The sequence below is a fragment of the Oryctolagus cuniculus genome, chromosome 9 (assembly GCF_964237555.1).
Source record: "Oryctolagus cuniculus chromosome 9, mOryCun1.1, whole genome shotgun sequence".
NCBI classification, from domain to species: Eukaryota; Metazoa; Chordata; class Mammalia; order Lagomorpha; family Leporidae; genus Oryctolagus; species Oryctolagus cuniculus.
In genome coordinates, this window is record NC_091440.1 from 77,364,922 (window position 1) to 77,378,914 (window position 13,993).

Consider the following 13,993-nt stretch of genomic DNA (forward strand, 5'->3'; position numbering starts at 1 on the left):
TACAGATTTTGGAGGTTCCAGGAAAGGCCTGTGAGGAGCACGATTGGGGTTAAACCAAGACTTCCAAATTCCTTTCCTATCCACATCAGCCTTGCCTTGCCTCATGAATCGACAGTGTTGAGACAAGCACTGAATGTAAGTAGCCCTGAAGCAGTGCCCTTTGGAGTCCTGGCAAGGCAGGCTTGCCGCTGACATAAAGGAGCTGAAGATGACCACAACTTAAAGCTTATGTAGCCATAAGCTGCCCCCCACATCCCATAAGCTATTCTCTTTAGCTCCTTATCATGCTTCAAATAGGGTACAGACTCCAAACCAACTACACGTACCTGCGAAAGTAATGAAAGCCCGCCAGAGGCAAGCATTACATTTATGGTTAACACTAAATGAATTTATAGAAGCTTGTCTCTGACTCAACCAGTACCAATTTGCATTTGCTAAAGATGTAATGTGAGGACTGGGTTTGTAGTAAGAATCTTAGTATCCGGCTCTTCAACTGCTGACATTCAACCAGAGAGAAATCATGGTGACCTCCAAGAAAAACACATGTACCTGCTTTACAGTCAAGGCCCTAGTAGATATTCACATGTATGATTGGCTTTACCCTTCCCCAAGGTAGTAGGGGAGATAGAAATAAACTCAAGATCCATTTCCAAGGAAAAACCAACAAAGAACGATTGAGTATACCCTTTCTCTCATTGTTACTGAGTTCTGACTGGCTGCCACAAGCAGGAAAACAGTAGCCAGCAGGAGCTGGATGAATCGGAGCTCTTCCTGGAAGGGGAGCTAATCTGGCTTTGGAATGACGGAGAGGAGTTGCGATGGGTTGGAGGGAAGGAAGGTGTGACTCTGTGACCAGTAGGGGCAAAGAGACATGAAGAGCAGTGGACAGAGATGAACATGGTCCTGTGCACAAAGGAGGGTGCTCTGGAGGGCAGAAGTGTAAACAGGTAGGAACAGAGCTGCACTCTCAAGGTCATGGAAGCTGCATGAAGGAAAGTAAGACTTGATGAATGGGTGGAAAGCAATAGGAGCCATTGGAAGTTCTCAAGCAAGACCTCAAGATGGAAAACAAAGTTTGTGCTCAGAAGATTAGTCTGGCAATGTGGTTCAGAATAGATCAGGTGTGGAGACAGCAGCCTGGAGATTGTAGCCATCTTCTGAGTTGTTTCAGTTATTCAATTCCAATTGATCGGGTGGAGACGAAGGGAGAAGGAGGAAGATAGGAAATGAGCTACCATCTTGTATTATCCAAATATCACTCCTTTGAGGAAAATATTGGAGAGGTGGCAGTTTGAAGAAAATTGTTGTCTGATTAGGAATCTAGGAAAATAACTGAACAAGTTTTACCCACTGAACAGTTTACAAAGAGGTCGAGATTCACCAGGGTTCATGATACAGTCTCATCATTTGAAAATGGCTGGCTTTGTATTGCTGTCTGTGAATGGCTAGGCAGGTGGTGGCATGATCTTCCAAACTGAATATGAGTCTAGTGTGTGTGGAAATGCAGACTCTCCGAATCAGGAAAGAAAGCCCAAAACCAGAGGGAAATGAGACAGCTGAGGTTCCTGCAAGTGAAGGCACAGACTGCTCTTGCAGGGGTCAGGATGACAGTGCTGCCCCCTGTGGCACCTGAAGAACATAAATGGGAAAGATAAACCCTCCTGTGTATCCTAATTTTCTACACACTTAAATTTAATTTCATTTTATTTTATTTATTTGAAAGACGGAGTTACAGACAGAGGTAGAGACAGAGAGAGAAGTCTTCCATTTGCTGGTTCACTCCCCAGATGGCTGCAACAGCTGGAGCTGAGCCAATCTGAAGCCAGGAGACAGGAGCTTCTTCCGGGTCTCCCACATGGGTCCAGGGGCCCAAGGACTTGGGCCATCTTCCATGCTTTCCCAGGCCATAGCAGACAGCTGGATCGGAAGAGGAGCAGCTGGGACTAGAACCGGCGCTCATATGGGATGCCGGTGCTTCAGGCTAGGGTTTTAACCCACTGTGCCACAGCACTGTCTCCTACACTTCTTTTGATGTAGCCATAGGATTGTAGACTTTTTTTTTTTTTTTTTTTTTTTTTGGACAGGCAGAGTTAGACGGTGAGAGAGAGAGACAGAGAGAAAGGTCTTCCTTCCGTTGGTTCACCCCCCAAATGGCCACTACGGCTGGCGTGCTGTGCCGATCCGTAGCCAGGAGCCAGGTGCTTCCCCCCTGGTCTCCCATGCAGGTGCAGGGCCCAAGGACCTGGGCAAACCTCCGCTGCACTCCTGGGCCACAGCAGAGAGCTGGACTGGAAGAGGAGCAACTGGGACAGAATCCGACACTCCAACCGGGACTGGTTCACTCCCTAGATGGCTACAATGGCCATTCCTGGGTCAGGCTGAAGCCAATAGTCAGGATCTCCATCTGGGTCTCCCACGTGTTTGGCAGGAGTTGGGCTACCTTCTGCTGCTTTAGCAAGGACCTGGATCAGAAGTGGAGCAGCTAGGACTAGAACTCTTGCCCATATGTGATGCCAGTGTCTCAGGAAGCAGCTTTACTTACTAAGCCACAATGCTGGCCCCCAGATCTCAACTTTCTTTATTATGTTTATTTATTTAAATAAAATCCTCTAAATGTGCAGTAAAGGAATATTGATGAACTATCTTCTGACAACAGCAAGCATACAATTCTTTGATTTTGTCCACACACATTTGACTCTGTTCTGAGCAGCAGGCATGGTGTTGGTGATTCTAGTTTCAAAGGAAGAAGGGATGCGTCTTTTATCTAGAGCTAAACCCTTCATCTTCACGCTGCTTCTCACTTCTTCCCCTTTTCCAGGACCTCACACCTTTAAGTATTAGTGAATTAAATGACTTATTCAGTCACTCAACAAGTATTTCTGAAACTCTGTGGCCAGACATATGCTAGATCTGGAGGTTAAGGAGTGAGATCAGCCTAGATTTCTCACCCACTTGTAGAAGACTGTTCCCTTTCATCCAGCCATCTGGAGGTATTGCCTCAGCTGTGTAGAACAACCCAGGTCCTCCCAGACCAGAAGTGAAATTCAGCACAGCCCTCCTTGGGTACCTGCTCCTATTTTGCATATTTCACCCCATGACGCTTTGTTCTCCTGCTCAGTTTTAGTCTTCTTGGTGGATCCCTCTCATCTTACGTGCTTGAGAAGTTTGAATTTTTTTTTTTAAACCTGAAGTTTAAACCTCAGCCTTTTATCTTCTGGATTCATACACAACCTCAAAGGATCTCATTCATGCCTTCACCCCCAGCTCTCGTCTGACCTCCACACCCATATTCCCAGCTGTCTGAAGGATATCTTCTCAGGAATGATTTCCAGAGATATCAAAAATTGGCATTGCCACACTCATGACGCCCATCCAAGCAAAGCTCCTTCTCATCTTCCTGTTTCTTGTCACTCAGTTACTTGGGACTGGCCCCTTCTCTGGGTATTGCAGCTCTGACCACATTGCTGTGCAGCAAGTTATCAGCTATATAGCACGGTGGAATGGATCTCTCCGGACCTCTCTTTTTTTTTCTCTGACGAAGATAATAATGCCAATCATAAGGGATTATCAAGATTAAATGAAATTGTATGTACCATTTCACATAGTGCCTGACCATGTTTCTTGCCCCTTTTCTCTTCTACTCCTCTCCTTTACCAGGCTATGAGTAACCCAAGAGCATGATCTGTGCTTTCCTGATTTTTGATTATAAGTAATTGTTTAGGGAATACAGAATCTATATAACAACAGGGACCTAAAATATACAGACCTTCCAGATTTGAATTTTAAATTCTTTGAGAATGCCAATCTACTAGCTTCTGTATTTATTTTGTAGAGAAGTACAAAGAAGTAAAAGTTTAGGATAAGCTTTGGATATTGATTGCAGAAAACCTTCACTGAGGGTTTTACCAAGGGTGTGTGTTATATTAGGAACAGATCATCTGTGGAAACTGTATTAGTGCATTCAAAATTCAATCTGAAACCCACATTTATAAAATCCACTTAAATTCTCAAACTGCGCATCTTATTAGCCAAACAATTTGATGCCACTAATTTTAACAACGTCTTATATTTTCATCAAATTCGCTTTATTTCTGATGCTAAGGTAAAGGTTGTTTTTGGTAAAATCTTTACCCTGCAGGAGAATAATCAGAGCATTGAGTACTAATAGCATACTTCCTCCACGAGGAATTATTTGTTGTAGTTTAGCATTTGCTATGACAACGTAGCTGAGGATAATTGAATTGTGATCTCATCTGGAAAAGAAAATAAACATTCTAGCTACCTGCAGGTTTTAAGCAGGTACCTTACGGTTATGAAAGAGCTGTTAAAGAGTTTCTCTAACTGAATTGTTGTGTGGTAGTCAGTGGTCATCTGTGTTCATTCTGCTTTGAACAAGCAGGTCCAACTCAGTTAAGAAGGCAACTTGAAAATTCCTGAGTCATACAGCTTTCTTCAACGAATAGAAAGTGTGTCCAAAAGAGAATTAGTAATGGCTGGGGGCACACACAGTCCAGTGCAAGGGCATGGGGTGTAGTGTATCGTATGACTACTCTAGCCACCCAAGACGCAAAAAGGAATGGATCCAACGATTTGGGAAGCCAATTGATAGGAATGTGCAAACACTGAAAAAGATGACACTGAGCTTTATGCAATTCAATGACTTAGAAAAATCATTTAAACTAAAAAATTTGGTCTTTGATTCCTTGGGGGTATTTAGCTGATAAGCATTTAAAAGTGAGGTTTATTGAGTTTGTTACTCTAAATGAATTTCGTGTGGGGAAAATTTACTTCCGTTTTTCATAAATTATTGTTCATTCATTTGTGGACTCTTTATTCATGGCATCTTCTGTGCTGGGTCCTGGATATGAGGATAGCTTGTAGCCTTCCTTGCCTGCAAAGAACTCAGACATCTGTTAGTGGTGAAGCCTGTGTATTCCATCAACAGGGGATAGTGTGAAACCCATAGGAGACACCAGAACCTGTCTGGGAGACACAATGTTTGTCTATGTGTGAGTGTTTATGAGTGTGTGCTTGTGCAGAAACCAGACTGCAGTAGGCTGAGGAGCGAAAGGAAGCTATAGAAGTGGAGGTAACTCAAAAAGCCAAGATGGCAAGTGGAAGAGTGATAGTTGAGAGCCCTTTTGCTGCTTTGGACACCCATGTTGGCTCTAAGTATCCTCCTAAGGAGGCAGCAGGTGATGGCTTAAGGAGCCATCCTAAGGATGTGCCGTTGTAGGTCAGCTAATTTCCTTCCATAAATGCTCTTTCTGTTCCTGGTGACCTTGATCCTTCCCCACACTTCGAACCATGTTCCCATGTTCTTGACATCTTTTATATTTTCTGTCTTCACACTTAAGTTAGGACCATGGATGCTCATTCATTGTATTATAAGGAAATTTATTTCTTTAACAATGCTACTCTTCATGCATGATGATCTTCCTTGACTAAATTATTGTGCCAAATTTGAGATATGAATGTGCTATTTGTGTAGGAAGATTAAAGTGAAATATTACTCCACAGTTTAGTTATATTTTGGAAAGGAGGTAGCACTAAAAGTACAAAAAATCATTCCATCATTAAAGCAAAAATGATCATTCCAAGTGCTTTTCAAAACAATTATATATTGGGGCTAGCGCTGTGGCTTAGCAGGTAAAGCCACAGCCTGCAGTGCCGGTATCCCATATGGGCACCGGTTCGAGTCCTAGCTGCTGTACTTCCGATCAAGCTCTCTGCTATGGCCTAGAAAAGCAATGGAAGATGGCCTAAGTCCTTGGGCCCTTGCACCCGCGTGGGAGACCTGGAGCAAGCTCTGGCTCCTGGCTTCGGATCGGTGCAGCTCCGGCCGTTGTGGCCAACGGGAATGAACGAGTGGATGGAAGACCTCTCTCTCTCTCTCTCTCTCTCTCTCTCTCTCTCTGCCTCGCCTTCTTCTCTCTCTGACTTTCAAATAAATAAATAAATATTTAAATAAATTATATGTTATAGTCACAAATGATCTAAACATGCATATTTGATGTCAGACCTTCAGTAATTCCCCATGTCCATATAGCTAAAAAGCAAATTCTATGCAGAAACTTCAGTGGATTGAACCTTAGCTCTGCTAGGGTTACCAGTCAGTTTTAAATAACACAGGATGAGACTAACAAACCAACAGGTGTTGCTCGTTATGCACCAAGGATAAAGCTTTCAGAAGAGTACTGAAGTGAGAGAGCTGCCCGGGGAAAGGTGAGCAGCCAGTAGAAACCCTGGAGAACAGCCTTTGGTATTGATAAAGGACAGCATCAGAAGAAAGTGGGATATAGGGGAACAAATCACTCTCACAAGTTGGAGGGAATCCAAACCAGAAGGCAGCAAAATCGCTACAGTGGAAAAAGCATTCAGGCAGAACTGTGGATTTCATTCAACCTAGTAAACAGTGGAGGATCAATTGTCTACAGGGTCAGTGAAGCCAAAAGCACAAATAAGCTCGAAATACTTTGATAGTTATGTGGAACAGCTGAGTGAGAGCTGTACTGGCAGAGTCAGAACAAGGTTTAAAGTTTCAGAGAAGCCAAGCTCACTGAACCAAACTAGATCCTGTTTCCTGTTCAGCAATTTTTGCATTTGTTGGCTTATTACCACTTTCCTTGTCTCCTCCCAAACATTTCCATAGCATATGATCTGCCCTGCTTTATTAAACTACTCCTCAGTTCAGACACTCAGTGATCCATGTGGTTGTCTTCCAGTACGACTTCTTTCTGCTCAATTCTCCAAGCAAATGAAAAGCTGCTCAGCTGCCATCACGGAACATTCACAGTCGAAAAGTCCTCAGGGGGCCTCTGATCAAGTTATTTCCATCTTTTAAAATTTGTTTTTCAAAACTTTTATGTATGGATTTTTATTTTATCTGAAAGGCAGAGAGAGAGGGGGGGAGGAGGAGGAAGAGGAGGAGGAGGAGGGGAGAGAAAGAAAGAGAAAGAGAGAGAGAGAGAGAGATCATCTACCATTTGGTTCAAACACCTGCAAGAACCCTTCTAATCCAGGGCTAGCAACCTAATCAGGGTCTTCCACGTGAGTGGTAGGGACCCAGCTACTTAAGCCATCACCTGCTGCCTCCCACAGCACACATGAAGAGGAAGCTGGACTTGGAAGTGGAGCTGGAGGTAGAACCCAGGCACTCTGATATGAGGTGTGGATGTCCCAAATGGCACTTAGCTACTGTATCAAATGTTTGCTTCCGTTGATTTTTTCAGATGGTGCTGCTGAAGTCTTGGGAAGTCAGTTCTCTGGGTTTAAGAGTTCTCATACTGACTTCCTGAGAATTGAGGGGATTTGTTCCTGAATTTTTGGTCTTTTACCCTAACTCCTTTATTCTACAAACATTACAATACAATTTCTTGGAGCCAAGAACTGCAAAAAGCCAAGATTTCAAGTGTGAAAAGCCCTTCTGCACATAATATTACTCACACTTCACACTTGATCTTAGCTAAACAGCTGAGAAGCACTATTTGTCCTTTAAAATAAACGTGTGAAGTGTATGGTCATCTCATTCCCTTGCTGGTGAGGGCTCAGCAGCATTCCCAACCACAGGGTACTATCCAAGTCTTACATAGCACACAAGGTCTGCTGACTGAAGTCCTAGCTGATCCCATATCCTACCGCCACCTGGAAGTGCCCTGACTGTTTTGTCATCTTGAGGACATCAGGAGGAAGCATATTCTCAGACCCTCAGAGATGGGGTGAGGTAGAGAGGAGGAGCCTCCTTTGCAGGGCCACTTATTCTGGATCTTGGATTTCATAGTAGGATATGTAGCTACAAGCTCAAAGGTGCTGTTCAGATACAGGGCAGCAGGAATTAAGAGATTGTACCAAGAGTGAATGATCAAGGCTCTTAGGAGGTGGCTATGCAGATCTGCCTCCCACCTCTGTGTTATGTGTGAATGTAGTGCACTTGCACACAGTAGGCCTTCTCAGCCTCATGCCTGTGGGCTTGCTGTTGTTACTGGACTCCCTCCTTCAGCACCCACCCACATGGGCAACGACTATCTCAAGCTTCCTCTACACAGGAACAAGCTTCTGCCTCTGTGTGCTTGCTGTACCCTATCCCGATTTCTGGGAGAGTGAATTTCACAGCTTGCAAGTTCCAATATGTGTTTATTCCTGCTTTATGAGGCTGGATTGGGAGGACATCAAAGTATGCCTTCACTTACATTAGGTGAAAAAAAAATCATCCAAACCTTTAGGTTTAGAATTTCCCATATAAACTGCATCTGGGGATGGAGCACAGAGCAATGAGAGGTCAAGACAATGTGTGATGGCTGATTTGTTTTCCTATTCTTTTTTTTTCAGGTATGTCTATGAGATCTGGGATTTTGATTTGAAGCTTTATATTGGCTAATTCCAAGTAATTGAAATAATGGATGTCCAGAATTAATTTTCACATCATAATCTTCTAGAAGATTCCAGAAGATTGATCTTCTGGACTTGCATCATTGGTTTGTAAATTCTGTAAGGAAAGAAGAGCAAAAAGATTGTTTCTATAAACATTTATTTTCATTTATTTGAGAGGTAGAGAGATAGAGACAGAGACTGAACAAGATCTCCTATCCACCCATTCACTTCCCAAATACCTGCAACAGCTAGTGTTGGGCTAGATTGAATTTGGCAGTGGGGTCTCAATTTGGGTCTCCCATGGAGAGCAGGGACTCAATTATTGGATCCATCACCTGGGTAAACATTAGCTGGGCGCTGGGATTGGAAGTGGATCTGGACATGAATCCAGATGCTCTGATCTGGGATGCAGGCATCCCAAACAGTGTTTTAACTGCTGTGACCAACACCTTGCTCAAAGATTCTTTTTGCAGCTCATATAACATCTGAAAAAGGGTCTCCCTTTCAATTTCTATCTAAACTTTTAACTACATTCAACTTTTACTTTTTTCTTGCTTTATTTTTCTCCTATAATTATTCAACATCCTATATATTTTACTTGTATTGCTTTTTTTTTTAAAAAGACATTTTATTTATTTGAAAGAGTTACAGAGAGAGAGAGAGAGAGAGAGAGAGAGGTCTTCCATACGCTAGTTCACTCCTCAAATGGCTACAATGGCCGGAGCTGGGCTGTTCTGAAACCAAGAGCCAGGAGCTTCTTCCAGGTCTCCCACATGGGTGCAGGGGCCCAAGGACTTGGGCCATCTTCCATGCTTTCCCAGGCCATAGCAGAGAGTTAGATTGGAAGAGGAGCAGCCAGGACTCGAACTGGCTCCCATATGGAATGCTGGCACTGCAGGCTGGGGCTTAAATCTGCTGTGCCACAGCACCAACCCCTGTATTGTTTCTTCTTAGTTATAATGTTAATTCATTGAAGGAGTGTCACCTGTTCACTATTGAATTCCAAGATCAAAGGGCAATAACTAGCATGTGGTATGATCTCAGTAAATATTTTCTAAATGAATGAATGAACACTTTTCATTTCATCAAAAAAAAAAAAAGTCCCTGAGAAGGAGCCCTCAGTTGCATGTTGTGTGTATGTTCCTCAGGATGCCCAAGCATTGAGACCCATTTCATCCACATCCAGAAGAGGGGCCCCTGCATAGCATTGTATCATTTTGTTCTCCAGAATATCAATGAGTGGGTAAACTATGTGGGACTTGTGTCTATTTAGATAAGAATGCAAAAACCTAATGTCCTTTTATCCATTTCAACAAGTAAGTGTCTCTACTGGTGTGGGATCTATTACAAACGCTAATGTGTGTCTGTGTATTTATTACTTGACATACGTTTGTGAATAAGCATTTCCCCAAACATATTCATTAAAAATGATTAATTTTTGAATGAATGAAGGAAAAGAGTTAAGCCTAGTAGTTAAATTGAACTTAAAGTCTGATTTTTTTTTTGCACTGGAGTCTTAATTCTACTATTCACTAGCTTTATGACCTTCCTTAGTTTCCTTATCTGTAAAGTGGGAGTCATAATAGAACTTATTTTATCAGTTGTTATGGGTATATACATGAAGTGCTTAAAAGTATTCCTGACACAGAGTGATGATGGTATGAGGGAGCTTTGAAATCTTTGTGGAAAAATAGAAATAAAACGTAAGTTTATTCTGGTACAAACAAAGTTTGAAATCTGGGGTCGGTGTTTTGAGCCGCAGTTAAGAGTGGAGAAAGAGAGAAAGAGAGAGAGAGAGAAAGAGAGAAAGAGAGAAAGAGAGAAAGAGAGAGAGAGAGAGAGGAAGGAAGGAAGGAAGGAAGGAAGGAAGGAAGGAAGGAAGGAAGGAAGGAAGGAAGGAAAGAGAAAGGGAGGGAGGGAGGGAGGGAGGAGAAAGGGATGGAGGGAATATCCTTATATTCTTAAAATTTCATCTGTGAACTATATTGAATCTGCTGTCTATGTATTAATATCACAGTAACATGAAAGAAAACCAAGAAAAAAGACTTCGAGTTGTATACCCACATCCCATGTCGAGCATCTGGGTTTGGTCCCAGCTCACTTCTAATTCCAGCTTCCTGCTAATATGCAGCCTGGAATATAGCAGAGTAGTAAGGACTCAACAAAAGAGAGATTAGATTAGTCAAGTAATGAAAGGAAGAATGGAGGAATGAGAAGCAATAGGGCAGAGAAAGTAGGGTGGGAAGCAGAAATAACGGAAAAATTTGAACCTTCTGAAGTCCAAAGCTCCAAGAGCTGTTTGCTTGATGTCTGCCTGTGTGCACTACTCACCAGGTATTCAGCAATGCGGTGTTTGCTACAGTTTATTTGCTATTTCTTTCTGGATCCTCACAACATTATAAGTAGATTATTATTTTTTTCCATGTGATCAAGATCTGGAGCCTCAGAGATGCTGCCTAAGATCACAGAGGTAACATTTCGGGTGTAGGGATTCAAACAGGTCTGGGTGAAATCCTGTGTTCTGCGGCATGCAGTGCTTAAATAATCCAGAGTAGCAGATAACGGAGGAGAAAAGATCCAAAAATGCCAGTTAGTTAATTATAAGAGGCTAGAATCCTGAGGAATGGCCATATAGTACATAAAGAATGATAGCTTTTTCAGGAACAGAATTTTAAAAGGAGCAGCATTTTAAATGCTTCAACTTTACTGCAGTATCAAAGTTTCATTGGAACATTAGTCACACATCGTGATGAAGATACTGGAGTAAGAGTTCCATGGACTGAAAATGATTGAAAGAGTCTAAGTAAGGGCCAGATGGGGACAAGTTCAGGGAGGACAGGAGGAGGCTTGGAGTGGGAGGAGAAAAAAGAGGGGGAGGATGAGGGGGAGGGAGACAATGGGGGAGGGAGGGAAGTGTGTGGTGGAAACTTATGGAGGAGGTAACAGTCATTCTCAGAGAAGACCGTTTCCATGGCTAGAAGATGAACAGATATTTGTAGCCAGGAGAACAACTCCCCACCCACTCCCATATCCCACCCAGATTGAATCTGAATAAGACTTTTAGTCCATTTCTGGTCTATTTTCCATAAAGCAACTGGAGTAATCTTTCTTGAGCAGAAATTCAATTATGTAACTTCCCTGTTTAAAATCCTACAATGGATTCCCATTGCACTCAGAATGAAATACAAACGCTAGTATAACTTTCAGGTCCGACATAACCTGCCCCTGCCCACCTCTTCAACCTCATGCTTAGTACCCAGTACTAAGACTTTTCTGCTAATACAATCCAAGCCTTTTCCTGCACAGGGCCTTTGAATAAGTTATTGCCTATGCAGAGAATACTCTTCCCAACACCCTTCAAATACTTACATGTGATCTCATTAGAAAGGCCCTCCAGGACCACCATAACTTAAGTGAATTTCCCTTGTTGTCTCTCACTCCACAATTTTATTCTCTTCATAGTGTTAATTACAATGGCAACTATATGTGTTGTTTGTTCATTTGTTTTTCTGGGCATCTTCTTCATGTACTTTGGAAATTTATATTCATGAAATAAAAGTTTAAAAAAAAAAGAAGGCAGGAATGACATCTGTTTGCTCTATCTGGTGCCCAAGGATATATTCATTTATGTAATAAATACTTGTTGATTATAATATCTCCTAAACAGTGTTCAGGGTGGAAAATGCCCTGCTTCAGAATGGATCCAACTGAAAAGAAAGAAAAGCCATTCTTATAATAGTTTGATGAGTTTTCTGGATAGACAGGAGGGACTGCAGGGGTTGGTGGCTTCTATCATGGTAAAAGACAGCGGCAATTTGCCACTAAAAAAAGGTAGAATTTTAGCCATGGCTTTGAAGTAGAAGGAAAAACAAGGGGGGACTAGTGTGCCCTGCTCATTTTTGAAAGTAGAGCTATATTGAGGTAAGGGGACTTTAAAAACTCAAGTGTCATCTTTGAACATTATGAATCATTGTTCTTGGGAGGGGGTGTTTGTATTTGTGTGTGTGTGTGTGTGTGTGTGTGATGGGGTACTTTATTTTTTGAGAGAATTTTTATTTAATAAATATAAATTTCAAAAGTACAACTTTTGGGTTATATCAGTTTTTTCCCCCATAACCACCCTCCTACCTGCAAACCATCCCATCTCCTAATCCCTCTCCCATCCCATTCTTCATTTAGATTCATTTTTAATTATCTTTATATACAGAAGATATACTAAGTACTGTATATATACAGTATATACTAAGTAAAGATTTCAACAGTTTGCACCCACACAGAAACACAAAGTATAAAGTAATGTTTGAGTACTAGTTATACCGTTACTTCACATAGTACAACACATGAAGGACAGAGATCCTACATGGGGAGTAAGTGCACAGTGACTCCTGTTGTTGAATTAACAATTGACACTCTTATTTATGACGTCAGTAATCACCCGAGACTCTTGTCATGAACTGCCAAGGCTATGGAAGCCTCTTGAGTTTGCCAACTCTGATCTTATTTAGTCAAGGTCATAGTCAAAGTGGAAGTTCTCTCCTCCCTTCAGAGAAAGGTACCTCCTTCTTTGATGGCCCATTCTTTCCACTGGGATCTCACTCACAGAGATCTTCCATTTAGGTCATTTTTTGCCACAGTATTTTGGCTTTCCATGCATGACATTCTTTCATGGGCTTTTTAGCCAAATCCAAATGCCTTGAGGGCTGATTCTGAGGCCAGAGTGCTGTTTAGGGCATTTGACATTCTATGAGTCTGCTGTGTATCCTGTTCTCAGATGGGGTACTTTAAAACATTTTTGGAAAACAGGATTAAAAGATAACTTCATTTAGTGCAAAACGTTTAAAATTATTAGAAAGGGAGATGGAAAGAGAGAAACAGAGACACAGAGAGAGATGGTGAGTTCCCATCTTTTGGTTTACTCCCCATGATGCCTGCAACTATACTGAGGCTATGACCAGGAATTCAATCCATGTCTCTCATGTGGGTGACAAGGACTCAAATACTTGATCCATCACTACTGCCTCCTTGGGTGCACATTAGCAGGAAGCCAGAGTCAGGAACCAGAGCTAGGAACTGAACCCAAGCACTCCAAAGTGACCATGAGGCTAAATGCCCACTCCATGGTGCAAAATGTTTTGAAATCCATGCATTTGTGTATCTTCAAAACATTCAAGGAAAAATGCATGCTATCTGGAAGCTGTGGGTAGATTAGACAATTATGTGAGTTTCTCTCTGTGTGTGTGCATGTTTGCCTGTAAGAGCTGCCTAGAGGAGAACAGGCAAGCAAGAGAAGCACAGGTGTCTGCTCAGTGATGGACAGTAGCTGAAGAGAGCTAGTTTTGGAAGCCCAGAGCTTCACTTGGACTCTTTTGCTCCTACCTTCCCTCCAACATCCCTCATCAATTAGCACCTCCACACACAGTGCGGGGTACTCCCTCCTTGATAACTCGGGGTCTCTGAAGGCAGTAGTCCTGTGTGTTGGACCCTGGGGATACATCCAAGGGAACTTTCTAATGTAGCATGGGGCAGTAGGACCCAGCATTGGTGTGAAGTGGGAGCCTCTCATGGAGGGGATGGCTGCCTGTAAGCAGATCATTAAGTTTAGAAATTGGCACTTCCCTTGAGA